The sequence below is a fragment of the Mandrillus leucophaeus genome, unplaced genomic scaffold (assembly GCF_000951045.1).
Source record: "Mandrillus leucophaeus isolate KB7577 unplaced genomic scaffold, Mleu.le_1.0 Scaffold1442, whole genome shotgun sequence".
Classification (NCBI taxonomy): domain Eukaryota; kingdom Metazoa; phylum Chordata; class Mammalia; order Primates; family Cercopithecidae; genus Mandrillus; species Mandrillus leucophaeus.
Genome location: NW_012101413.1, coordinates 56,632 through 62,044, shown reverse-complemented (window position 1 = coordinate 62,044; position 5,413 = coordinate 56,632). Strand labels below are relative to the sequence as shown.

At 32.9% G+C, this 5,413-nt stretch overlaps 1 pseudogene; it reads left to right on the top strand.

The window, feature by feature from the left end:
- The first annotated feature begins 1,706 nt into the window (after positions 1-1,706).
- On the top strand, positions 1,707-2,844 carry LOC105535303 (annotated as a pseudogene).
- The last annotated feature ends 2,569 nt before the right edge of the window (positions 2,845-5,413 follow it).

Here is a 5,413-nt window from a genome sequence, read left to right as displayed (position 1 = left end):
AAACTATCTCTTTTTGCAGATGACAAGATTCTATTTCTAGAAAACCCCATAGTCTCAGCCTGAAAGCTTCTTAAGCTGATAAACAACTTCAGTAAAGTCTCAGAATTCAAAATCAATGTACAAAAATTGCTGGCATACTTATACACCAACAGCAGTCAAGCTGAGAGACAAATCAAGAATGTACTCCCATTCACCATTGTCACAAAAAGAATAAAATACCTAGGAATACAGGGAGGTGAAAGATCTCTACAAGGATAAATGCAAAAGCTGCTCAAAGAAATTAGAGATAACACAAACAAATGAAAAAACATTCTATGCTCATGGATAGGAAGGATCAATACTGTGAAAATGGCCATACTGCTGAAAGCAATTTATTGATTCAATGTTATTTCTATTAAACTGTCAATGAGATTCTTCACAAAACTTAAAAATAAAAACCTATTTTAAAATTCGTCTGGAAACAAAAAAGAGTCCAAATAGCCAAGGCAATCCTAAGCAAAAAGAACAAAGTCAGAGGGATCATGCTACATGACTTCAAACTATACTACAGGGATACAGTAATCAAAACAGCATTGTACTGATACAAAACAGTCATATAGACAGATGGAACAGAGTAGAGAACCCAGAAATAAGACTGCACAGCTACAAATATCTGATCTTCAACAAACCTGACAAAGACAAGCAATGGGGAAAGTACTCCTTATTCAATAAATGGTGCTAGGATAACTGGCTAGCTGTATGCAGAAGACTGAAGCTGGATGACTTCCTTATACCACATACAAAAATTAACTCAAGATGGAATAAAGACTTAAATGTAAAACCCAAAACTATGAAAACCCTGGTAGACAATCTAGGTAATACCATCCAAGACATAGACATAGGAAAGGATTTCATGATGAAGACTCCAAAAGCATATGCAACAAAAACAAAAATTGACAAATGGTGTCTAATTAAACTAGAGAGCTTCTGCACAGCAAAGGAAACTATGAAGAGTAAACAGACAACCTACAGAATGGGAGAAAATATTTGCAATCTATGCCTCTGACAAGACCTAATATCCAGCATCTGTAAGGAACTCAAACAAATTTACAAGAAGAAAAAAACAAATATCCCTATTAAAAAGTGAGCAAAGGACATGAACAGACATTTCTCAAGGAAGACATACATGTGGCCAACAATCATATGAAGAAAAGCTCAACATCACTGATCATTAGAGAAATGCAAATCAAAACCACAATGAAATACCATCTCACACCAGTCAGAATGGTTATTACTAATAAGTCAAAAAATAACACATGCTTCTGAGGCTGTGGAGAAAAAGGAACACTTTTACTCTGTTGGTGAGATTGTAAATTATTTCAACTATTGTGGAAGACAGTGTGGTGATTTTTCAGAGTCCTAAAGACAGAAATACCAATTATAATATAATAGAGTGATTTATATTCCTTTGGGTGTATACCCAGCAATTCCTTTGGGTATATACCCATACCATTGCTGGGTATATACCCAAAGGAATATAAATCACTCTATTGTAAAGACACATGCACATGTATGTTCATTGCAGCACTATTCACAATAGCAAATACTTGGAATCAACCTAAATGCCCATCAATGATAGATTAGATAAAGAAAATGTAGTACATACACACCATGGAATACTATGCAGCCATAAAAAAGAATGAGATCAGCAGCCACGGCTGCTGGGCATGGAGAGTGAGTGGCCAGCGCCTGCTGGTGACTGCTCCAGGGCTTCTCCCCTCCTGGACCAGGGGCTGTTCGAAAGCACACCCTCCACTCGCACTGCTTGTTGGGCTCATCATGAAGGCTTGAGCTCTGTGCAGTGGAAAATGCAGTATGTTTGTGACGGAGGTGAAAGAGGAGCCTTCCGCCAAAAGGGAACATCAGATCAGCCATAGCTTTGGACTCTACTAGATAGAAAGCACAACAAACAAGTTGAAAAAAGATTTCAAAATTTTCTACATTCAAATGAAAACCCAAAATAAATAAATAAATACAAATATATGTATATATATTTTGAACATTGAAGAGGACTTCAAACCGGCTCTGGACTCCAAACCTTGCTAGATACCAGAGCAAAGGAAATAGAACAAATAAATGGGAGCCCAGTGCCTAATGAAAATAGATACATTCCTGATTGGGTACCAGTAGAGAAAAACAACAAACAGTATTGCTGGCATTCCTCTGTAGTTAATTATGAATTTGAAATTGCCCTGGTACTAAAATGCTGATGATTCTGGACTTTTGGAAATTACTGCAGTGCCACTATCAGATCTCTTAGAACAAACACTGGAGCTCATAGGAAGAAATATCAATGGAAACCCATATGGGTTAGGGAACAAGAAAAATCCATTACATCTTCTTCTACCTCATGGAGCATTTCAAATAAGAAATCTACCTTCATTGAAGCACAATAATCTCTTGTCTTGGTTTGAAGGTTGCAAAGTGGGTAAAATTGAAGGAATAGTATGGCATTGCAGTGATGGCTGTTTAATAAAGGTGCTGGACATAAACAGTCAACAAAACAAGGTGTCTGCCTTCATGAAGCTCACATTCTAATGGAGAAGATAGAAAATAAACAAATGTGTAACATGTCAGGACAAGAACAGCTATAAGAAAAAAACAACAAAAAACAGGGTCCATCATCATCATCTTGGCTTATGCTGATCAATTCAAGATACTTACATGAATTCAAGAGTAGTTATTATCAACATGAACCTGAACAAATGTGACTCTGCCTTTGATATTAAGTGTTTGTCTAATCATTTTTCAAAAGTAGATAATCAGAAATTTGCTAGACTTAAAGATATAATATTTGATGTATAAAATGCAAATAAAATTAGTTTATTATCATTATATTTTAATCTCGAATATGCTACCATGTTTAAGAATATCACAAGTTCCTGTTCATTGTGAAACATCAATTTGTCTTCTACCATTTGTGAAGAAATGAATTTTCCAGTTTCAAATACCTATTTAAAATTTTATTAAAAACCAGCAAATTAATTTTAATCTCTAGCCATAAAAACATAAGTAACAGTAAGCTCCTAAGCTTGTACAAAGGCTGGATTCACTCCACTATAATTGAATGGTAATTTAAAGACAACAATTAAACCAAGAATTTAATGTCACTAATTTTCAAAATTAAATAGTTTAAGCTCAATTTGATTTTGCTAGATATTTAACAAAACATATGGCTCAACTTCATAACCTATATGTGTGTATATCTACATCTGTATTTATATATATCATAGTTAGGATTTGAGGATCTTTACATATGTATAAATAAGTATATATACATTCCAATTTTAAATATTAAAATTGCTGAATTTACCTTCATACTCTTTACAAAACTTAAAACATTATGAATGTAGAGAAATTCACCAGAGCCCGTTGCCTATTTGATGGCCATAACTTATTATGTCTTCAAATATGTACTTTTATAGTAAGTTGAAAATTTCATATAATTTTATTTATTAAGAATTCCAATTTAAGTGTAAAGGTACAAGGTAGTGAGAAGGAAACACTACACCTCAGAGAATTGCTTATTTCCAGGTGGATTTTAACATATAAAGTTAATAAATATTTAAATGAAACGAAGTTTATAGGTGACCTTTAGTAAGTGGGGAAATTAACAGGACTTTCTTCTTCATCTTCAAACTCTTCAGAAGCAGCAACAGGGCTAGTTAATTCAACTCCCAACTGTTCTGAAAGCTGTTTTTTTCCTTCTTCTTCTTCTTCTTTTTAACCTTCTCTTCTAAGAGAATATTGTTCTTCACTTCTTCCTTGTAATTATACTTAAGATCTTCAATTTCTTTGAGAAATGAAGGATAAAAATTTTGGAGTTCTTTTTTCAGCTTTTTATACCCTCCTAATAGAAACATTATCTTTAAAAGTTGCATATAGGAAATATACATATTTTAGGCTTAAACTAAGAGATTTCTGTAAATATAAAGGCCAACATATTCCTGAATGGTCAAATACAGCTATAAAGGCAGAAATATTAAGATTTTTGTTTGTTCCATTGTACAGTGTAAATAGCTAAGTTGTTAACTGTCAAGTCCAATCATCTATTATGTAAGTTGTGTTCTAGTCTTTGACTAAAATTTATCAACTCTTATAGAGAGATTTAATCTTTCTCTAAAAGCACATAAGATCCTTTCAATAGAGTATCATCAGTCAAGAAGATTTTGTGATTCATAACATTGAAGTTAGTCTGGTTAAGAGTTTTGGTTTAGACTTCATTTATATTTTCATTACAAATATCTAATTCTTAATGAATAATGATCAACTTTTTATAAAGTTATTAGTATGATCAGGGAAACCTTTGGGACTTCTGCCAGTTAGGCATATGGAAAAGAGAGAATTCAAGTCTTAGTGACTGTTTAGAGTCACTAGCTAATGGTGATCACTAGCTAATGCTTATATCCATGCCTTTTTGTCCTGTTTACCGTCCTCAAGGGAGTAAAACATAGCAAATATATTTTTTAAGGGAACTATAATCTTAAGATTCCTGAAAATAATTTCAAAACAAATTAAAGACAATGTTGCCAATGTGACCCAAAACTTAAGAACATACTAATGGCATATATTTGTTAAAATTAAAAAATAAATTTACTATTTAATCCTAAAAAAACTGAGATCATGTCCTTTGCAGGGATATGCATGGAGCTGAAGGCCATTATCCTAGGCAAACTAATGCAGGAACAGAAAACCAAATACCCATGTTCTCACTTATAAGTGGGAGCTAAATTAGGAGAACACATTGACACATAGCAGGCAACAACGCACACTGGGGCCTATCAGAGGGTAGAAGGTGGGAAGAAGGAGAGAATCAGGAAAAATAACTTATGGGTACTAGGCTTAATACTTGGATGATGAAATGATCTGTACAAAAAAAGCCTGTGCCACAAATTTACCTGTGTAACAAACCTGCACGTGTACTCCCGAACTTAAAATAAAAGTTAAAAAAAAATCCTAAATTAAGTATTCAAATTATGAAGCTAGAAAATGAATAGTAAAATAAAGAAAAGGCAACTGGAAGGTATAAAGTATGAAATAGATAGAAAGACAAAGAGATAAATGTACTAAAAACCTGAAGATCACCACTTTTTAAATATTAAAAGATATAAATCAATTATAGCTGTCAAAATGATGTTTGAGTATAAAACTTTTGTAACATCATGTGCCAATAAGTATGAGAATACAGATTTTTCCCAGCAAAATATAAGCAATTAAATTGATCCCAGAAATGAATAAAAACTTGAATAATCTAAGAACCATAGAAGAAATCAGAAAGTGATTAAAAGGTATATTATTTTAAATACACTGAAGCCATATGATATTTTACTGAGATATGAAAAGGCCTTAAACTATATATTTCAACACTTTAAAA